Raw genomic sequence first — 23,792 nt, forward strand, 5'->3', positions numbered from 1 at the left:
CAATCAAGATGCTGCATACTACAACAATGTTTCCATAATCACAGACTTTAACCATCACTCCTCAGTGAACTGCCTCCTAGTCTGAGATCTTTTTCTAGTTAAAGAGCCACTTATCATTATGGAGCGTCCATGTTTTTTAGGAGTTTGCTCACACTAATACATGTAAAAAAAAAAAAAAGCATTAAAGCGCCCATATTATGCTCATTTTCAGGTTCATAACTGTATTTTAAGATTGTACCAGAATAGGTTTACATGGTTTAATTTTCAAAAAACATATTTTTGTTGTACTGCACAGCTCTCTCTCACTGCTGCAGATCCTCTTTTCACCTGGTTTCTGTTTTAGCTACAGAGTGAGACCTCTTTTCTTCTTCTTCTTCTGTACTATCTTTGATTGCACTCGCACATGCTCAGTAGCTCAGATGTAGATCATGTCAGCTAGCTAACTCTAGAGACAGTAAAAGAAAGCCTGTTTCTCCAACTTTGGTCAGTTACAAGGCAGGATTAGCTGGGAGACTTCTAAATGAGGGCGCACATGTAAGTAGTTCTTTTGTAGATTATGGTGAACTTGTGTGTGTTGTAGCAGTGCTTTGCTATTGAGAACGACGTAGCATGCTAGCGTTAGCGTTAGCATGCTAATGCTAACGGTTAGCATGCTAACGAGCTAACGGTTGTGGTTAGCCAGCTCATTTCGGACTGTGACGTCACAGTCCGAGCCGATTTTGAACAGCTCACCAGGAGACTGAAGGCAGGACACATTCAGAAACCGTATCTCACTCAAAACAGCATGGATGGATTTTTTTCAAAGTTTGTATGTGTGTGGAAGCACCAGAGACACAAAAGAACACCCCAAATCCCAGAAAAAGTGATTTTTTCATAATTTGGGCACTTTAATTCAGTAAGAAAGTGAAAATTTTGAACAAGAATAGGTATATTAGGTATAAATTAATTTTATTTTCCTTTATTTGAAAGTCCGGCCGCCAGAGTGCTTAGAAAAATTCTGGCCCTTGAAAAAATTTAGTTGATGATCCCTGCTGTAGACTCTCTGTCCAGTCAGAGACATATATTGTGTAACTGATTTAGTTTTCAGTTCAATTAATAAAAAAAATAAATAAAAAATGTATCTGAAGTCTCTTTTATATAGACCTTAGTGGTCCCCTAATACTGTATCTGAAGTCTCTTTTATATAGACCTTAGTGGTCCCCTAATACTGTATCTGAAGTCTCTTTTATATAGACCTTAGTGGTCCCCTAATACTGTATCTGAAGTCTCTTTTATATAGGCCTTAATGGTCCCCTAATACTATATCTGAAGTCTCTTTCCCGAAATTCAGCCTTGGTGCAGAATTACAGCCACTAGAGCCAGTCCCACAATGAGCTTTCCTTAGGATGTGCCATTTTTATGTCTCTAGCTATTGTGGAGGAGAGAGGGCGGGGCAAGGTGGAGGGTGGGGGTGTGGCCTTGACCAACTGCTACTTTTCTTGTTTGAAAGCCATGATCTCTCTCTCTCTCTCATGGGTTGGCCAAATTCTCTGGGTGGGCAAAGCAGAGAAAGGGGAGGTAACTTTTCCCCTTATGACCTCATAAGGAGAAGATTCCTGATTGGTCCATCTGAGCTTTCATTTTCTCAAAGGCAGAGCAGGATACCCAGGGCTCGGTTTACACCTATCACCATTTCAAGCCAATTGGGGACCATAGGCAGGCTGGGGGAACGCATATTAATGTTAAAAAACCTCATAAAGTGAAATTTTCATGCCATGGGACCTTTAAATCCAAGTAAATGGAACACTCACAAGATGTCGCCAAAATCACTCTGTCCCCTTTAAATCTTTCAGAAAATGCAAACAGAGGGGGAGGGACATCCGGCACGTGAGGCACGTGGCGAGGGAATTATCCTGGATATGTTCTTCCGTTGATCCAGACTAGGTGGTGGCCAATCAGCTGATGACTGAGCATCTCTGGCTAAACTAACCCTATAAAGGTGCTTTCAGAAAGTGATGACAATGACAGCCGTACAATTAAAACACATGAATATGAAATATTGACAATATATTGAAACATAATAACTATAAAATACAAAGAGATGTGGATCAGTCGCATTTGAAACCTCCTTTGCATCACTCGCAACACAAAAACCTGAACCTTGATAACCAGAGTGCTGGTAGTTTTACAGTTTTTACAGCTCAAAACTTGAGAGAAATGTGAGTAATCTTCACCGAGGTTGTCTGTTCCAGTGAAGGACTCCTGCACTCGTAGACTGAGAGGACACATTTCCATCTAGATGGCAGCTTGTTGTATTCGTTGTGTTGGAAAATCACACCACCAGTTAGCGTACATACAGTACACACATCTAGGTCGTTACCATAGAAACCAATACAGATAGTTACAAGATGCCTGAAAAAACAAATACATGAATTACAAGCTGGAAAGGCAGTCCTATACATAGGAATCATTAAACAACAGGTGCTTACAGCGTGAACACAGTCGGCTGCCTGTAATTAGCTCAAACAGGCGAACAAATTAATTATTATTACTACTAATAATAATACATAAGACTTATAGCGCTTTTCAAAGTCCTCAAAACAACAAAACTAGCAGTGATCAACTCATTTTTGCGATAACAAAAACCCGTTGATTTTGGCATGGGCCAGAGACTACAAACATACAGCAGACAGCCTGAGGGAGGGGTGTAGAGTTTGAAAGACATGGGGGTTTAACAGGCAGAAGGGGTTTAATGAGAGATGATTTTGAGTTGCATTGTGGGAAATGTAGGATTCTTTCCCCCTGCTAATTCAATATTGACCTTTCTTTTTGTAATCCGTCCCATATGAGTCCCCATACTTCATGAAAGATGAAAACACTGAAATACCCCTTTAAATGTGGACTAAAATAGAAAATATTTGTCAAAGAGAAAGAGGCCAAATTCAACATACAGCAGAAAGGTCTGTGAGTGCACTATGGCAACAAAATCCCTAACATTAACATGTTTATTTCAGCTTGTTTTACAGGATAATCTGTTAAAACTGTATTTATGCACATCATGGTTTCAACAATACACGGAGGTTTGAAATTATGGATGGTGATGACCATAATCCTGGTTATAGACCTTTTTCACGGCAGACGTGTTGACATGTCATAGTAGGAACAGCACAGGTGTATTGAAAACCATTACTGATGGCTGCATTCCACTTAGGAGAGGCCCTGGTATTAAACCATTACTGATGGCTGCATTCCACTTAGGAGAGGCCCTGGTATTAAACCATTACTGATGGCTGCATTCCACTTAGGAGAGGTCCTGGTATTAAACCATTACTGATGGCTGCATTCCACTTAGGAGAGGTCCTGGTATTAAACCATTACTGATGGCTGCATTCCACTTAGGAGAGGCCCTGGTATTAAACCATTACTGATGGCTGCATTCCACTTAGGAGAGGCCCTGGTATTAAACCATTACTGATGGCTGTATTCCACTTAGGAGAGGCCCTGGTATTAAACCATTACTAATGGCTGTATTCCACTTAGGAGAGGCCCTGGTATTAAACCATTACTGATGGCTGCATTCCACTTAGGAGAGGTCCTGGTATTAAACCATTACTGATGGCTGCATTCCACTTAGGAGAGGCCCTGGTATTAAACCATTACTGATGGCTGCATTCCACTTAGGAGAGGTCCTGGTATTAAACCATTACTGATGGCTGCATTCCACTTAGGAGAGACCCTGGTATTAAACCATTACTGATGGCTGCATTCCACTTAGGAGAGGCCCTGGTATTAAACCATTACTGATGGCTGCATTCCACTTAGGAGAGGTCCTGGTATTAAACTATTACTGATGGCTGCATTCCACTTAGGAGAGGTCCTGGTATTAAACTATTACTGATGGCTGCATTCCACTTAGGAGAGGCCCTGGTATTAAACCATTACTGATGGCTGCATTCCACTTAGGAGAGGCCCTGGTATTAAACCATTACTGATGGCTGCATTCCACTTAGGAGAGGTCCTGGTATTAAACTATTACTGATGGCTGCATTCCACTTAGGAGAGGCCCTGGTATTAAACCATTACTGATGGCTGCATTCCACTTAGGAGAGGCCCTGGTATTAAACCATTACTGATGGCTGCATTCCACTTAGGAGAGGTCCTGGTATTAAACCATTACTGATGGCTGCATTCCACTTAGGAGAGGCCCTGGTATTAAACCATTACTGATGGCTGCATTCCACTTAGGAGAGGCCCTGGTATTAAACCATTACTGATGGCTGCATTCCACTTAGGAGAGGCCCTGGTATTGTGCATGCTGACTCACTGAAATATCTTACTGGGACACTTGATGGAACTGAGCCATCGTTAAGGTTATCAATTTCAGCTGTGCTTTTCCTACTATGACAAGTCAACATGTCTGCTGTGAAAATGGTCCATTGCTTTGATGACCAAATTGTAGCTTGAGATACATCAGCGATCTTTAATCTGCTGCAGAGCCGACCCAGACCTCCCTGGGGCGCCCTGCAGAATTCCCTCCTGCCTGACCCGTGAGCCATGTAAACCATGACATCAAAGTGTATTACACTGCCATAATAAAAAGTTATTATATAAAAAATTATCATTCATTTTATCAGCTGCACCAGGCCCATTCAAACTAGATCACTCAGATTTTCTTTTATACATTTTTAAATATAAAATACTATTTATACTATGGCTTGGCTAAATACTTGATGTTTCTTATTTACTAAGAGATCCATATTGCCCAGTATGCCCAGCTAATTGACATTTTTAATTCAATATTTAACAAATAGTACATGTCAATCCATTGCTTTCCATCTTGCATGAGTCCAGAGTTGTAACTAAACCTTGACTGAGAGACTAGATAACCATTGTCTTGTTTTAAAATCAGCACGCCCATTCATTGTCTGGACCGGCCCCCACAGAGGTTGCTGCTGGAAAGCACAAGTTTAATTTTGTGCACGTGTATACAGTAGAGCTGTAATCGGGCCTTAAAAGTACGGCCCGAAAAGGCCTGAGCCCGACAAGTACATTTTGATTGACAGCTTTTTAAAAGCCCGAACCCGTTTACAGCCCGACTGTACAAAAGGCCGTCTATCAGCAGTCAGAGTGTCGGAGAATAGCACAGACACGCGCTTCGCACCGCGAGCGGGCACACGCACCACTCGGCGGAAAAGGGAGAGAAAGAAAAAAGAGAATGCGCCGCACGCACACAGCTCCTTTGTCTTATGTAAAAAATTAGTCATTTAAACATTTTTTAACATCATTTATTCATGACTAATGGAGGCTATCGGCCACTTGGAAGTTGGAACAAAGAAACCGGCTAAGTCCTCCAGAGACCAGCCTCCGTTTCACCTCCTCAGGATCCATTTTCACGCTAATCGAAACGCATCAGCTGACCGCTCATTTACCACGAATCCCAAAGCGCAAGCCCGAGCCCGGCCCGAGCCCGTGTAAAATAATAGAAATTAAGACCGAACCCGACCGAACCCGTCGGGTCCCGTTGGGTTCGGGCAAAGATCTTCAGCTCTAGTATACAGTATGAATGCATGGTTACATGCGACCGAATGGGGGAGGCAGAGCCCTTGCGCAATTTGCAAATTGCGTAGAGAGCGCATAGCGTTGCTGGATAATGGCTGTATGGTTTCACGTTTTTTTTAACAACCTCTTTTCCTCAGTCTCCTTTAATCCTCCTTTCAAGTCTTTCTTACAGGTTGGACTGTGATTTTGGAAAAGGCTTCTATAACCACCAGTTATTTTTGTGCAGTTACCTATTTCCATTATTTAGAGGTCAGATAAAACACCTGGGGTGCTTTTTCCCGGTGTACAACTGACCATCGCTCTCTCTCCTTCTGTAGATGCAGGCAAGGGATCATTTATTGACTTGTATTTAATTAGACTGCGTGCGTTCGTGCGTGCGTGCGTGCGTGCGTGCGTGTGCATGAAAATGCAGAGGACAGTACCTAAGCTTTATCAGACAAACAGCTTTGGCCTGGTTTTAACCATTAACCATTCATCCCCCAGAGCTCCAACAGCAGTTCTATCTCCCTGAGTCTGATACAATCAGTTCTGTTTAGGTTCAATCAAGCTAACAAAACTAATTCTCTCCTTTCCTGAGTCATTGTTTCCTGGATGTCAACACACCATCTGAAACTCAACCTTGACAAGACTGAGCTCCTTTTCCTTCCAGGGAAGGGCTCTCCTACCCAAGACCTGACTATAACAATTGACAACTCTGTGGTAGCCCCACCTGTACCCCAACCCCCCACTCTGCTCTGCATCAGCCAACCTGCTTGCTGCCCCCTCACAGCGAGGGAGAACTAATCACTCAACCAAATCCTGACTGTTTGCTGTCCTGGCTCCCAAATGGTAAAAAAAACACACACACATATACAGTATATATATATATATATCTTGAAGCTGCACTTTCACATGCCTCTTTGTAGTTTTGCTTATTTAAAGCTAATGTACTTGCACTTCCTACTGGTTGTCTGGAGTTTGCACCTTCAGGGTTGGAAGCACTTAATTGGAAGTCGCTTTGAATAAAAGCCTCAGCTAAATGACATGTAATGTAATAATGTAATAATATAAGCTTAATTTGGTTGAGTTCAGCACAGGCCAGCTATTTCATAGAAACAACTTGATACAGATCCATTCAACTTGAAAGCTTTAGTGCGTAACTTTTTAATATTAATGAATGTCCGTTACATTCAAGCTATTGCTAGCTGAATTGCTACAAAGTTAAAGGTATAGTGGAGGATTTTCCCGAATTTTAGAAAAGATCCGCCCTCTCCACTTTTTGAAAAAATGCACATGCGCAACACTCTACCTGCTCCCGAGACGTAACGCCTATTAAACGTGTGCACGAGAGTGCACTGTTTACAAGTTGCTGTCGGCATGGTTCATACGAGCTACTTTCCAAAAGAAGATTTGCACTTTTTCACAAATTGAGATGTTTACCGTGTCTGTGCGGTGCGTGACTTGTGCCAGGGCTAGCATCGCTAATCATAGCTTACATCAACTTTCACTAGCAGTGATTTTAAATGGATTTCTCCAAATAGCATGCCAAACTTTACCTGTCGAGTAGAAACTTGGCGACTGAGGCATCAATGGAGAGCCCAACCTGTGCTTTTAGCGCACGCCAGCGTGTGAAACATTCTCCCAAAAACACTCCGGTCTTGTTTCTTTCTTCAGAGGCCTTTCTCTTCTTGTCATACCTTTCGTAGACACTCGTAGCTCACTACACATATACACCTGAAAGTATTCATGCGCAGAAAGCGAAAACTACCCTAGGGACGAGCACGTACGACGGCCTTACGTAAACATAGCGCCAGAATGATTGACAACTAGGAGGACCAATAGTCTTGATGATCCACCCGGAAAAAGAAAATCCTCCACAATACCTTTAATTAAGACTATCAGCTCCACACAACTCTTTCTGGATTTCTCAGCATGGCTATGTTTAGAAAATGGTGACGTCCAGCGACTTTCGCCTGCAGAAACTCGAGTGAAGATAATGACCTCTTCTGAAGAGTCTATCATGTTTTTAATCCTCTGTGTCCTCCTTGGCTACTAGCTACTACATGAGGGTTGCGTCATGTGGGATGAAAGGCATGTCACAACATAACTTAGACGTCCTCATGGGGGAGACAGAAACTACAGAGTAAATTACCTGCAACATTTGCATATGAATAAATCCGTGTTGTTGTCCTTTTGTTTGAGGTTTAGCCTGTTAAGGTCCTGCAGTGATCTCACCTGAACTCTAAAGAGCTAGAGAGAAACAGTGGTAAAATAAAGACACATGGACATGACGCCGATACTGACACCACTCACAGTCACATTCATAAATACTGTATAGTATCATGTAGCCACACACAACCTCAGCGTACATTGCAGAGGAAACCAGCTACTCCAGTAGTCGGTATTAGTTAGCGATCATTTTTGTTGAGTGTGTTGTGCACTGAAATGGGCGACTAGCATATCAGTCAGTGAAGTTAGCATATGTTATTGTTGTTTGTTAGCTTGTAACTGGCAGTGGCTGAGACAACGTTAGTGGTTGTGAAACATTCAATAATACCTGATACTGTTGCAGTGTGTTCATATTGTCACACTGTTATTACATAATTGTAATAACAACACAATTACAAATATGTATATTTACGTATTCTTGATTCCCCATAATTTTGCCCAGTGCGCTGATTTCGCCGTAGCTTTATGCTAATGATATGGAAATCCCAACAAACAGACAGACGGATACTTTATCAATGCCAGCGGAAAGTTTCACTTAAAAGCAGTGGGGGGTTGATTCTGTAGTAGCGCTGACAGAGCGCATCTGATGGTGGGATAAAAACAATAACAAAGTTGCCCCATCTAAAGATAATATGTCAGATAATATGGATGGAGACTTGCGGCTAACAGTTTGATATGCCGGATACAGATGCTTTCTTTAAAGGTAATGTGCCGGGGTTACACTACCTGTTGTTTACAAGCACCTCAGCCCCCCCCCTCCGTTCTTCTTACCGCTCCTACCGAGCTCTCTGTCCGCCTGTACTGTCTGAAAGCCGGTGATGGTCCGTTGGCGTCCGGAATAAGTTCAAGTTCAAGTTCATTTATTTATATAGCACATTTAAACAGCCGCTAGACAGAGCAAAGTGCTTTACAGAGCTAGCATAAAAAAATACATAAAATCAGCAAGACAGAGCGTAAAACACATAGTAAAAACAACAAGGCTAAGAGCAACCTTAAAACACTGATTCAAATATACAAAAGGACAACTCAAATAGGAAATCAATATGCTAATGAGAATAAGTAGGTTTTTACCAATGACTTGAAGATAGCAAGGTTGGGGGCCGTTCTAATCTCTAGAGGCAAGCTGTTCCACAGACGAGGCCCTGCCACCGCAAAAGCGCGCTCCCCTCTCCGCTTTAGTCTGGCACGAGGGGCTACCAGCAGAACCTGGTCGTGTGATCTTAGGCTTCTGGTAGGAGTGTACGGATGAATGAGTTCGGATAGGTAAACGGGAGCTAAGTTATGTAGAGATTTGACAAAGAGCAGGATTTTGAAATCTATTCTCTGTCGAACGGGCAGCCAGTGTAGAGATTTGAGGATAGGGGTGATATGGTCATGTTTGCGACAGTTAAAAATAAGTCTGGCTGCAGCATTTTGAACTAACTGAAGACGGGCAATTTGAGAGCTAGATATACCACAGTAAAGTGAGTTGCAGTAATCTAGCCGGCACGTGATGAACGCATGAACCGCCATTTCCAGAGTTCTCGTGGTGAGAAAGCCTTTGGGTTATTTCTACTGATTGGCATGTAAATTTGAGTGTCATCCGCATAAAAATGAAATGATACATCATATTTCCTTAAAATAGCGGCCAAGGGAATCATATAAAGAGAAAATAGAGAGGGAGCCAGAATGGAGCCCTGTGGAAGACCACAGGACAGAGGTGCCATAGAGCTGGAGAAGTTGCCCATCTTTACTGAGAACCTTCTATCAGTAAGGTAAGACTGGAACCAATTCAGAGCTGAGGTTTTGAGGCCTACCCAGGTCTCAAGTCTAGCTAACAGAGTAGGGTGGTCAATGGTGTCAAACGCTGCCGAAAGATCTAGGAGAACTAGAACAGTATCTCCAGAATCAGTAGAAATGTAAACGTCATTTAGCACTCGCAGGAGAGCGGACTCAGTGCTGTGTGCAGTCCTAAACCCAGATTGAAAAACCTCATAAATACAGTTGTTAGACAAGAAGCGTTGAAGTTGGTCCAACACAATTTTCTCCAACAATTTAGAAACGAAAGGTAAGACTGAAATGGGCCGGTAATTATTTAAAACAAGAGGGTCCAGTGAAGGCTTCTTGAGTAGGGGAGTGACCGTAGCCACTTTAAAATCGGCTGGAACAGAGCCCGTGTTAAGGCACTTGTTCATGAGAGATACCATGCCTGGACCCACGGATTCAATGATTAATTTGAGAAATCTCGGCTGAATGATATCATTAGGGCAAAATGAAGGTTTTAGCTTAATGCTTTCAGTGTCTGGAGGTTGATAGGCTCAAAAACCTCCCAAACGCCAGCAGCAATGGACATAATTGGGGGGAGAGTTAGACTCGAACTGACACTAAGTCTTAATTTAGTGATTTTTTCAGAAAAAAATCTCTGGAAGTCTTCACATAGATCATCTGAGGCAACAGACAATTTAACAGGTGGATTTACAACAGACTGAATGACTGAAAACAGGACTTTTGGATTAGAATGATTAGATTCAATTAAATTCGAAAAGTATGCAGCTTTAGCTAACTTAGCAGCATTCTGATATGCTGTAAGAGAGTCAGAATAAGACCCTGCAGCCATGTCTCTGTGGAGCACATTACGCCGCATTCACAACATAGAAGACGGAACCGCAACATGAAAATGTGTACGTTTGTGTTGCGGCTCCAGTCTCGGTTCCAGAGCTGCTACACCCCTAGTTCCTTTATATAATTACTTCCCACTGTTTCCACAACACTGTTCTTTCTTTCTGCTCCACCATCATCGCTTTCTGTAAATGTTGTGTCATGTCTGAATAAAACCGTAACAGACACTTGTGTTTGAATGACAATAAGCCATGACTGTGGCAGCTTGATGAAGCCAGCAATGTTACGGATCCCACGTCATTCAGCTGCAGCACCTCAACAGCTGGCTGCTGGGCTATCCCAAAGCACAGCAACTGATGTGTTTTCTTGCTTCTTTGGAATTAGCAGAAGGAAGATTGGCAGTGAGAGCTACCATGGATGAACAGACAAAGTAAAGAAGCTCAAACTTTTCTCAAGAAAATGCAAGTACTCCCTACACAGTTTCATTGACAGGTGAAGTCTGGAAAGTGAGCAGAAACACTAGGCTACAGCAAAGGAAGTTGATGTCAAACTAAAGGAGAACTTTTGGATAAGATATCCAGGACAGTGGGCCTCATTTTCTCTGCTTTGGTATACCTTACATGATATTTACAAGGCTTCTTAGCTGTATTACCTCAAGGCGCCAGAGCTCTTCTTCACCATGTGAACATACAACACATTCCAGCATGAACACATCCAGCCTCTCTGGCTGACAGATCCACCGCTCAGCTCCTCTCGGCCAACTGAATCACCACCTTGTTCCCAGCAGCAGCTGCAGACGTACTGCCGTTAGTCAGCTCCAGGATTAGGTGGAGCTCGCGGTTACCTGACTGCGCAGCTTCAACTGATCTAATGGCGCTGACAGCATTAATTGAATATGCTGCTTTAACAGAGCGGGCAGAAAGCTGAAGACTCTTCTTAGAGCCTGAGCTGACCTCTGGATCACTAGGCCAGAGGGAGAGACAGCATCCCTCATTCTCCAGAAAGCATATGGAGCCAATAGCTGTTCTCGCTGCTAATCTCATCTAGGTTTTTTTTTTTCCAATACCGGTGCTAAAGCGATACTTTTAAAATGGCCCCCGGTGCCTAAACGGTGCCTGAACCGATACACCGATTTAAAAAATAAAAATAGAGCACAAAACGACAGTTGCCGACATTAAAGAACGGCTTGTTTATTGCTAAGGCCATATGGTCAAAATGAAATGATTTATTAATAATGTAATAACAATAACTTATTTCACCAGTAGATTGCTGTTAAACAACAAAGTTTAACTACCAGTTTCAGTGGTAGTGAAACACAGGCACACTGTTAATGTTTAACGTTAGCTGCTAGCTAACGGTAGGCTAACGGTAGGCTAGTGTTACCTGCTGTCAAGTATAATGTTAACTAGCGTTGCGTGCAGCGATGCTCCTGTTGCCCGTAACGTCCGTTTCAGAGCATCAGAGAGCAGAGCAGGCATTTCAGTGGCACCGAAATCTGCAATAAATCACCATCAGAAGACAAAGATGGTAAGATGGTAAGAAGGACCAATGCAGCAGAATAACGTTGCCACAACCCAGAGCAGGACAATCACTGCTGCTGTCATTAGAGCTCATTTTAGCTCTGCTGCTGCGAGTGAGCGCTTTCATTTACATATTTTACACTACATTGAAATGGCAAACCGCTCCAGCCCAGCTTGTTCCTGCGTCCATATTGGTACTGATGAAGTGAATTAGCAGGCTAAATCTGGAAGAGCAGGGTCCAGGTCCTATAATGAGAGAGTTGAGACTAAATAGGTTGTGGCTGATATTTAGGTGAGGCTGTTGTGAAGCCCCCCCGGCTTGGTATGGTTGTCCTCATGTGTTACTGTGTGTCTTGTGTTTGTGTGTACAGAATGTGCATGTATCTGTATTCAGGTGCTATAAAAGTGAGCACACTGTCACCGTAGCAACTCAAGTGTGCCGTCACGTTGAAGAGGAAAGAACAGAGCACCCATTTCCATCTCCTTCTCTGGTTTTCATGTCACTAGTACGTGAACGCACTGACCATCTATCCGCCTGTACAAAAATAAAAGGACGAGAATGTGATTGAGGGAACATACAGATGATTCAGAATGACAGGTCACTTTTATGTAAAATTTTGAATCCTTTTAAGGTGAGATGTAAACATTAATGGCGTCCTCCTCAGCTGAGCTGTAACTTTAGCTAGCTTAGGTGAGCTAGCAGTATCGGTTAGCTATAAATCAATCGCCAAGGTAGTGATGATAGACCACGAGCCACATCTCCACGAGCACCCTTACTTCTGCACAGTGGTGCGGTCGGCAGGTGTAGTTCGGTAGAAAGAAAATAGTTCCTACATGAAACTGCTCACAACCAGGACCAGGATTATCTTGAGTAACCGCATCATGATTTCTGCAAAGAGACATTGCTGTTGAGTTTTTCAAATGTATTTTTTGCCGCATTGAGCACTAAAAGCCAAGTGCCATCTAGTTCCATCATATTGGAGAGAAGGCAGACATCTCTAAGGCCGATATCTCCAACACTGAACTCACACCGACACAATCTAGACTGATAAATAGCACTACAGGTAAAAGGAAAATATATTTTGATTTGGGGTGAACTGTCCCTTTAAGGTCAATGTTTAACCACTTTTTCAAAAAACAATATACAGTATATACACCACATGCACTCTTGCACGTTTGATGCACAGATGAACAAACATCTTAATGAGTTTAAATCTGAGAATATGGGAGCAGTTGAGAAGCTAATCAGAAGAGGTGGCTGCATTTTGCATTTTGCATGTTGCCGCGCCAAGGAGCCATGGAGACAAGACGGAAATAGATACAGGCGCTTAGGAAAAAGCAAACATTAGCAGAGCTGAGAAAACAAAGCTTGATGTGTGCATGGACATGACGTGCCTGCACCAAAGAACATGCTTGGTTACATAAGGACAATGTATATTCAGTTTCCACTGTACTGTGTTGTGTCCCTAAAGCACAGCCCCCTCCCTGGCTCAACCACTCGTATATTAAGGGCATAGTGGTTCTGCTCCCTTCCGCTGACTGCTGTGTAGGAGTCAAAATAGAGTGAGCTGATCCAGTGTGGCATTGCTGTGAAGGCTTGAGTGGAGAAAAGAGCAAAGAAGGAAGAAGCATAAGGAAAGGAAAGCTGGAAAAGAGGAGTGGGAGTAACGGTGAGGAGTGGGCTAAGTTAATGGATGGAGGATATTACATGTAGGACATAATGAGAGGTAGGGACATCTTAATGAGGGGGGTGATAGAGACTTGGTAGCAAAGCTAACAGGTTATATGGCGCACAAGCTCTATTACAGGGGGGAGATAGGGACATCATCATCCCTGGGGCCTTAGAAGTAATTACTATGTGATAGAGAAAGAGAACGGTAAGACCTATCTACTGTCAGCAGATTTGGGATGAACTCCCTAACGGTTCTATCACTGCACCATGATTTTATGTGTGTGTGTGTGTGTGTGTGTGTGTGTGTGTGTGTGTGTGTGTGTGTGTGTGTGTGTGTGTGTGTGTGTGTGTGTGTGTGTGTGTGTGTGTGTGTGTGTGTGTTTGCTGTACTTCCCTTTTAAACTTTGAATGGTTTACTTTCAGTTTCGGCGTTTACACGTAAAAAGAGTGTGTTTACCTTGTGTGTGTGTGTGTGTTTGTGTGTGTGTGTGTGTGTGTGTGTGTGGATCATAAGACAGCAGGAGGTCTGGACAGTGTATTGTGCATGCAGCCTTGCTTTTATCTTCCTGTTCTACAGATACACAGCAACCAGCCTGCTCTCCTTCAGTCTGGTATAGGGGTGGGATCGGCCCGAATTTTTCTGTCCGAACCCGGCCTGCGTCCAACAGAACCACAAAATAAACTAAATATTGTGTGCTTATTGCGACACTTTCGATATATTGCGAAAACGATACTGAGTCGATATATCTTGCACCCCTAATTTATACTCATTTGTATTGTTAAGCTGAGCAACAAGAAGTTAATAAACAACAGCATTATGTGTCCCTGTAGATCACCAGCTCCAATACGGCATGCTAACATTTTAGCATGCAGTGTGTTGAGAAAAAACAAGCAGGCCACAAGGACTGTCCAGACTATGGGCCCTATTTTAACGATCTGAAACGCAAAACGCAAGTAGCTTTGTGGGTAGATCTCGGGCGCTGTTGCTATGATACCGGCGGGATAAATGAGTCTTGCGCCCGACGCAAATCTTAAATGGGTTGGTCTGAAGTAGCTAGGTGTGGTTTGGGCATAACGTGAAAATAACCAATCAGAGCGTCATCTCACATTCCCTTTAAGAGCAGGCGTATTGTTCCGTGGTGGACTGCTATTATGACGGTGGATTTGCCTGGCGCACGCCAGCAGGAGCTGTCCGGGATGCGGTAAAGTAATAAAGGCCCGTCTTGTCCGGGTGGCGATGTTGCTGCGGCCTCTCGGGCGCATCTCCTCAAGTCTGGAGAGGATTGCTGCAGCCATGGAGCGTGGGCCTCCAAACGCACCACCTGCTCCTGTTGTGCCCCTTCCTCCTCCACCCCTCCCTCCCCCCCACTCCATCTCCGTCCACCCGCTCCACCAGGAGCGCATCGCGCATTACTCCCGGACCAGATCCCGCCGGAGTGTCTAATCCCTCCATAGTTCAACATCACGTCTCCTTAAGCCCTCTAATATTTCCTCATTTATGTCATCAACACATCCATGATTCATGGAAATGTGTAAAACACAACCAGCCACAAAGAATGCTGGGACTTTTTGAGGACTGTACTGTAAAGTGCCTCCTGATCTATCCAAACACATGAAGCGCATTTTCAGTAATATTTTTCTTTGTAATTACGTATGGTTTTCAAAAATGTGAACTGCTGTAAATGAGTGAAGTGTATGCGCGTTGTGCACACGCTACATTATGGCCAAGCATTCGTCTCTAAAATAGCATCTTTATAATGCGCTACTGACTTTAGACTAGTACCACTGACTTTAGACTAGCACCACTGACTTTAGACTAGCACCACTGACTTTAGACTAGCGCCACTGACTTTAGACTAGCGCCACTGACTTTAGACTAGCGCCACTGACTTTAGACTAGCACCACTGACTTTAGACTAGTACCACTGACTTTAGACTAGTACCACTGACTTTAGACTAGCACCACTGACTTTAGACTAGCACCACTGACTTTAGCACCACTGACTTTAGACTAGTATCACTGACTTTAGACTAGCACCACTGACTTTAGACTAGCAACACTGACTTTAGACTAGCACCACTGACTTTAGACTAGTACCACTGACTTTAGACTAGCACCACTGACTTTAGACTAGCAACACTGACTTTAGACTAGCACCACTGACTTTAGACTAGCACCACTGACTTTAGACTAGCACCACTGACTTTAGACCAGGTTTTTCCTGGTCAGTGGTGGAATTGTTTTCTGAAACTGCAAAATAGCACCAGGGAACGTTTGCGCCGGAACACGCCTCCTCTTTCGCTGAACCGCCCCCGGGAGCTCAAATACATTCCCTAATTTACCGACGTGCGTCCGTGGAGGGAAAAGTCCGCTGTGCGTTGGGTGCAAAATAGGAATGATACATGCGTCGGTGTACAAAGGCAATTGCGCTGAGTGCAAGATAGGGCCCTAAGTCTACTGACCTGAGAAAATTAATTTGTTGCTGTTTTTATTTTTGGAACTGCTGAGCAACCATAAATTCATGAGCCATGCAGTAATTCTTAGTTGCACACAAGTGGGACACAATCATGAAGTGGAACGAAATTCATTGGATATTTCAAACCTTTTAAACAAATAAAAAACTGAAATATTGGGCGTGCAAAATTATTCAGCCCCCTTAAGTTAATACTTTGTAGCGCCACCTTTTGCTGCGATTACAGCTGTAAGTGGCTTGGGGTATGTCTCTATCAGTTTTGCACATCGAGAGACTGACATTTTTGCCCATTCCTCCTTGCAAAACAGCTCGAGCTCAGTGAGGTTGGATGGAGAGCGTTTGTGAACAGCAGTTTTCAGTTCTTTCCACAGATTCTCGATTGGATTCAGGTCTGGACTTTGACTTGGCCATTCTAACACCTGGATATGTTTATTTGTGAACCATTCCATTGTAGATTTTGCTTTATGTTTTGGATCATTGTCTTGTTGGAAGACAAATCTCCGTCCCAGTCTCAGGTCTTTTGCAGACTCCATCAGGTTTTCTTCCAGAATGGTCCTGTATTTGGCTCCATCCATCTTCCCATCAATTTTAACCATCTTCCCTGTCCCTGCTGAAGAAAAGCAGGCCCAAACCATGATGCTGCCACCACCATGTTGTGGCAGTGGGGATGGTGCGTTCAGGGTGATGAGCTGTGTTGCTTTTACGCCAAACATAACGTTTGCATTGTTGCCAAAAAGTTCGATTTTGGTTTCATCTGACCACAGCACCTTCTTCCACATGTTTGGTGTGTCTCCCAGGTGGCTTTTGGCAAACTTTAAATGACACTTTTTATGGATATCTTTAAGAAATGGCTTTCTTCTTGCCACTCTTCCATAAAGGCCAGATTTGTGCAGTATACGACTGATTGTTGTCCTATGGACAGAGTCTCCCACCTCAGCTGTAGATCTCTGCAGTTCATCCAGAGTGATCATGGGCCTCTTGGCTGCATCTCTGATCAGTCTTCTCATTGTATGAGCTGAAAGTTTAGAGGGACGGCCGGGTCTTCGTAGATTTGTAGTGGTCTGATACTCCTTCCATTTCAATATTATCGCTTGCACAGTGCTCCTTGGGATGTTTAAAGCTTGGGAAATGTTTTTGTATCCAAATCCGGCTTTAAACTTCTCCACAACAGTATCTCGGACCTGCCTGGTGTGTTCCTTGTTCTTCATGATGCTCTCTGCGCTTTAAACGGACCTCTGAGACTATCACAGAGCAGGTGCATTTATACGGAGACTTGATTACACACAGCTGGATTCTATTTATCATCATTAGTCATTTAGGTCAACATTGGATCATTCAGAGATCCTCACTGAACTTCTGGAGAGAGTTTGCTGCACTGAAAGTAAAGGGGCTGAATAATTTTGCACGCCCACTTTTTCAGTTTTTTATTTGTTAAAAAAGTTTGAAATAGCCAATGAATTTCGTTCCACTTCATAATTGGGACCCACTTGTTGTTGATTCTTCACAAAAAATTACAGTTTTATATCTTTATGTTTGAGGCCTGAAATGTGGCAAAAGGTCGAAACGTTCAAGGGGGCCGAATACTTTCGCAAGGCACTGTAAGTACCACCAGTCGTCAATCAAACTGTTACTTTGGAGCACCGCTGCCAATTCTATATTTAAAAAATGTCACTCATCTCGTCAGAGAGAGATGGCCCGTCATTCCAACAGCACTGACTGACAGACACATGTTATATCAGTTTTTAACTTCCTCCTAACTTTGACAGGAAGGAGCTCCATTCTGTTTGTCTCGTGAGAAAAGGTTGCAGGCTAACGTCACACTGAGGACAGCACCGAAACCGCATCGCTTTAACATAACGGTGCACGGAAGTAACCAATGCTTGCTGTGCCAAAAAGAGATGAAGAAAGGAAGTAAAAAGTGAGGAGTGGAAGGGAAAGCGTGGGGAGAAGAGATGAGGAGGTAAGAAAATCAATGACACTACTGTACCTTCAGGTTGGAATCGCAGGCAGGAAGCCCTCGTTGATTTCTCAGCACTGCATTTCAGTTACCTGTGAAGTCAAGAAGATAACACTAATAACTCAACACCACAGAGCATTATCACCCACTAACACTGCAGCTCTACAGGGGAGACTTTCTGTTGCCTTCAGGGCTAACCCTTCACTTCACCCAGCAGGGAAGCGAGACACCGGAGCTTCACTGGGGCCTTGAGTGTTTATTTATTCATGGACAAACTGAAACCTACACTGTACATTTACTACCTCTTGACAACTTTACTGCTAATTTCTTCTCTGCTCCGAACGCCAACACCACTTAAACCCCGGCCTTGGCCATGGCCATTTTCACACGGTGGCACTGCCAGCATCAGAACTTGCGTGTTTTTACAACTTGATATTATGTCCACAAAGGAAACCTTTGTCAACATCTGTTTAATCGAAAAATGTCTCTGCTTGTTCATCTTACTTCAACTTTCAATCAAGTGGACTGAAAAAGCAATTGATTTTATTATTCTAGAACAAAAAATTTAAATTCTCATGTGCAATTTCTATAATCAGTGTATCCATACAGTATTGCCACGGAAAGTATCGTGATACTATTCTGTACTGATTTTCCCCCACCCCTAGTGTAAGTAGGCAATTGTTTGCTAACATGTTAAAAATTAGACCTAACACGCTCAACTCACATTGAGTGCCCTATTTTGCGCGTGCGCAGGTGTGTTTAGGGCGTGTCCAAATCCACTTACGGCAAAAAGGGTCCGTGTGCCGGGCGCCTGGTCCTAAAGGGTTGTCCTTAGTGTCTTCATTAATCAGAGGTGTGTTTTGGGCGTAACATGCAATCAACCAATCAGAGATCATCTCCCATTCCCTTTAAAAGCCAGGCGCGTTTGGACCTTGGAGCATTGCTGTTATGATGGAGGATTTGCACCGTAATATTTAGGGCCCGAGCGCCGACAGTGGCGAAGGCCCTATTGAAACTGAAGGAATTATTATTTTCTGCAAATGAATTGCCTCTTTGAGGGGCTTAATATATTCAAAAACTCACCAAATTTGGCGGTCGCATCAAGTCTGGTGAAAATTTACGTATTTTAAGGGTTTCGGGAATAGGCGCACAAAAATGGCTCACTAGCGCCCCCTAGAAAGTAACATGTCAAGATTTACAAAAAACGTAATTAGAGCCATACCCTAAACCCAACAGGAAGTCCGCCATTTTGATTTCAAAGTTTGAAATTAGTGCGATTTTGGCCATTTCCACATGTCGTACTTTAACGAACTCCGTGGCGGGGCGGCCATTTCGTGCGTTTCGCCATCAAAACAGGAAGTGGGTGTAACTCGAGTGTACGTTGTCCAACTGGCTCGAAACTTTTCAGGATTCATAAGAGTCCAACCCTGAGGACAAATAAAGGCCGATATTTACTCTAAGTCACAGCGCCCCCTGGTGGCAACAGGAAGTAGGCCTAAAAGTCAAGGTGCTATACTTTAACGAACTCCTCCTAGAGATTTCATCTGATGGACTTCAAACTTGGTCTGTACCATCCCAACACCTTAACGATGAAAAGTTATTAAAAGAAAAACTTTGTCAGACGATGTGGGCGTGGCATGGCGGCCATTTTGAGTGTTTAGCGATGAACAAAGAAGTTGTTGTAACTTGAGTGTACGTTCTCGTATCTGCCCGAAATTTCTCAGGATTGACAAGGGTACAGGCCTGAGGACACCTAAGGGACAAAATTGACTTTTGGTCATAGCGCCCCCCGCTGGCAACAGGAAATGCGCCTTATATGACAAACATCATCCGATTTACATGAAACTTATGTGTGGTCTACATGTGATATTGAGCCGCCCCCTATAATATGACCACGGCCACTTACTCAGGCCACGCCCCCTTTGATAACATTTGAACCGTTTAAGGTAGAGTCTTGTGTGAGGTGTCATTGAACTCAACAGAGAGTTCCTTCTTCATTGGTGATGGTTTGGCCCACCCCCTATGATTAAGCCACGCCCCCTTTCATAACTAATGACCCGTTTGATGTAGACCCTTGTGTGAGGTATCATTGAACTCAGCAGAGACTTCCTTTTTAATTGGTGATGGTTTGACCCGCCCCCTATGCTTTAGCCACGTCCCACAGCTAATGAACCGTATGACGTAGAGTCTTGTGTGAGGTATCATTGAACTCAGCGGGGAGTTCCCTTTTCATTGTTGACGATTTGCGGTGTCTGAGTACTGTGCAAATGCACCGGCGCGCGCAGAGGCGCGAGGGCCCGTCCATCGCTGCTCGCAGCTTTAATTTTATTTGTAATCTTCTGCATGTGTGTGTGCTGCTGTCTGTCCCTGTGTGTCCCTGTGTGTGTGTAACAACTATAGTGTGCTCTGTTAAAATAACAATGAAATGCTGCGTTATTGACTTTAGACCAGGTTTTTGTTGATCAATGGCGCGATCCCTTTCCGCTGCCTCAAAATAGCAATACTCACAGAACGCACCTGAACACACCTCCCTGTAAGACCAGCACACCCAGAATGCACCTGAACACACCTCCCTGTAAGACCAGCACGCCCAGAATGCACCTGAACACACCTCCCTGTAAGATCAGCACGCCCAGAATGCACCTGAACACACCTCCCTGTAAGATCAGCACGCCCAGAATGCACCACGCCCAGAATGCACCTGAACACACCTCCCTGTAAGACCAGCACGCCCAGAATGCACCTGAACACACCTCCCTGTAAGACCAGCACGCCCAGAATGCACCTGAACACACCTCCCTGTAAGATCAGCACGCCCATGGGCCACAGATGGGCGCAGGTGCATTTGCTATTTAAACGACGTGGGCGCTGGACGGTCTTAAAATAGCAAAGACACTTTGCACCACGCTGCGCCGGGTGCAAGATAGGGCCCTGAAACTTAGAAGACTTTGAAGACTGGGTGCTGGATCCTTAATGTGGCTAACAATATATAAAGGTATATATATCTGCTAACATGTTAGCCATGATAATAGGCTGTGTGTCTGTCATCTTATTTTGGAGTTTATCTGCATCCTAGTGGCCAAAAATTGATTCATGCCGCTTTAAAATATAAAACTGCACTTAGTTGCTCAGATTCTGTACTAAATGCTGTAGTTAGCTAACTTTACCAAATGTTATTGATATCATAATAGTTGGATAGTTGTAACAGTAGTTTAAATTGAGCAAAGTTGAGGTCCGTGTTTTTCCCTTGGAGTATCTGATGTGGGCCACTGGAGTCCGAAGATATATACCTTATATTGTTATGCAATTATAAGTTAGGTTGAGTTTCCAACTTTGCAGTAGAGGAGAGTGACAATCCCCCCCTTAGGGAGAAAGGAAGTCATTGAAATGTCATTCTTCCTCCCTCACATCTGTGCTCAGCCTCAGCCTGAACTAGACAGACTGAAGACAGACAAGTGTGGAAAATATTATTGAGTAAGTGACCTTTCAGATAAGGCCTGCATGGTCTTTATATTCCCTGTCATCATTGTCACGAGGACTGTAACAATAGATCCATCATCATCAATCATCATTTCATGGGCTGGCAAAGGAGTTTATAAACCTTTTCAAATATGATAAATGATGTAAACAATGCAATAAGATTCAAACAGAGACTTTGATTCAGTAGCCAGTTTATGAGGTAATCTTAGCAAAAAACTAAACGAACCATCATGCATTTTTGCAGGACTGTTGTATCAGACTGTATTAGTGGTATGTGTACTAATAAACTGACAACTCAGTGTATATGATATTTATTTTTTAATTGCCCCCTATGCTATCACCACGTTTTGCTTGTGTCTGTGTCACTCACTGGTCCTTTGTGGTATTATGTGGTATCATAATATTCCTGCATTGTCTCCATCATTCTGTTGTTTTTTTAGGTTCCTGGTCTTCCCAATGGGAGGAAGCCTTCAGACAACTGCATGCTGCTGTTTCTCTCAACATGTGTAATGGGGGCTTTTAATTATCACAGTGTCACACACACACACACACACACACACACACACACACACACACTATTACAGACGCAGAATTCAACGTTACATAGTAATTAATATATCCCTACTGAAGTGGCTGGCCCATGTTGTATGCTTATGTAAGCTAGCTAATGTAGGCTACTGTAGGCTACTTTCATTAAAACCGCTGTTAGCAATATGGCAAAATAAAGTGTCCCCTTCTTTTAGAATAGTTTTAATATTAGCCTGCAATAACCGAATCGCACCACTAGCTTAACTACGTGTGTCTCATCAACTATCTGAAGTTTAAAACGGTAGGCTAACTTTCACGAGATTACCGGAGCACCGCGTAGCCAAATGTAACGAGTAACGAAATGCTGCTAGCTAAAGTAGTGGCATTACTTTTCAACTGAGGCAGTAGTCAAGTGGCTCGAGCCTCTCAGGAAGACCGATAACATGTCCGTGGATGTACCTCTCTCTCTGGAGCTACTTCTCCCGTTTCCTTCGCCCCTCTCTCGGTGTGTGCCGCTTCTCCTTTCCCCTCCACTCCTCTCGGTCTTTCTGGAGGAGAGATGGAGAGATGGAGAGAGGGTTCGGGTCCAGGCGGAGGAAGATGGGAGGCGAGGCGAGGCGAGGCGCGCCGGGAGCGCACAGCGGAAGAGCGGGCTGTAAACACGACAGATGTCCGCTCACCGAGCCTCATATATCGCCATTATGTGGGTCAGGGATGAAGTATTCATCTTCAGCTTTCATAAGTTAGCGTCCATCATCCGTGCGATGGTACAGTCCGGAGGTAGAGGCAGACAGCCTGTGTGTGGTGGTAACCTAGATTTGGTAAAGGGGAGCCCGCTGACACTAGTCCGTGTATTTGAAATGAGAGCGATATGTTAGTGGGCGTTTATTGGTCTTTCAGTCGATTTAAGGTTCTATTTTATAGATGAAATAAATAAAATATTTAATCTAGCCTATTTATTAAAAGTAACAGTTGTTTTGTATTAAGCTTTATCCTGATGCCAAGCAGCAAGCTCTCTATATTCAGATCGTCTTTTGACTTTAATAACTTTAGTTTAACACACTGCTCCAGTCTGCACATTATTTTGCAGCCTGAGGCCAGACATCAAATATAGGATCACACTGATCTATAGACAGGATTGATATTTTTATAAGGCTATAGCCTACTATAGCTTACTAATTAAATGATTTTTAGTTTAATTCAACTACACTCATCTATATTGAACAACATAGTCTGTCTACAGACCTTTCACAGCAATTTGACATGTTAAAGCAGAAAAAGCACAGGTGTAGGTGTTTTTAACATTAATCTTAGGTGTTGTTGCTGGCTCACTGGAAGGGCTTCCTGGGACTCTTGATGGAACAGAGCCGTTTTAAATTAAGTAAGTTATTAGTTTCACCTGTGCTTTTTTCTGATATGACAAGTCAAAAATGTCAGCTGTGAAGAGGCCTGTTATTGCCTTCACAAGCACACTTGTGTCCCTGTTATGACTTGTTCTGGATTTACTCATATTCATCCAAAAATAATATGTAACACAAAAAAGGTTACTCATATTTTTGTATGATTCGTACACAGCTGTGTACGTGTCAAACACTTCATTTCCTGCATTCTGGTGAATGTTTCTTCACCAAGTTAAGGTGAAAGGCTAGGTGTTGATATAGCCTAACCATTTGTTCCTGTTCCCTGTAATTAAAAAATATATTCTCTTAGTAATTCACATCTTAGTAAATGAGTTTGTTACAGGCCTACCACGTAAATAAGGCAGTAACTAAATAGAGTAAAATAATAACACAGGATAAACAATCCTGCTAAAAGCT

General features: G+C 43.3%; 1 protein-coding gene across 2 annotated transcripts in view; it reads right to left on the bottom strand.

The window, feature by feature from the left end:
* The window catches only part of klhdc8a (kelch domain containing 8A), a 63,985-nt gene extending 41,173 nt beyond the window's left edge, over positions 1 to 22,812 (bottom strand). The window contains exons 1-2 of one of the 2 annotated variants that reach the window (XM_039799102.1): positions 22,435 to 22,812; positions 17,998 to 18,059 (exon numbers count right to left, since the gene is read on the bottom strand). The gene's annotated coding sequence lies outside the window, so the exon portion shown is untranslated. Of the gene's footprint in view, positions 1 to 17,997; positions 18,060 to 22,364; positions 22,401 to 22,434 lie in introns of those variants that run through there. The other variant, XM_039799103.1, reaches the window with a different exon arrangement.
* Between the last annotated feature and the right edge of the window lie 980 nt (positions 22,813 to 23,792).

Source organism: Perca fluviatilis, chromosome 4, assembly GCF_010015445.1.
Source record: "Perca fluviatilis chromosome 4, GENO_Pfluv_1.0, whole genome shotgun sequence".
In the NCBI taxonomy this organism is placed as follows: domain Eukaryota; kingdom Metazoa; phylum Chordata; class Actinopteri; order Perciformes; family Percidae; genus Perca; species Perca fluviatilis.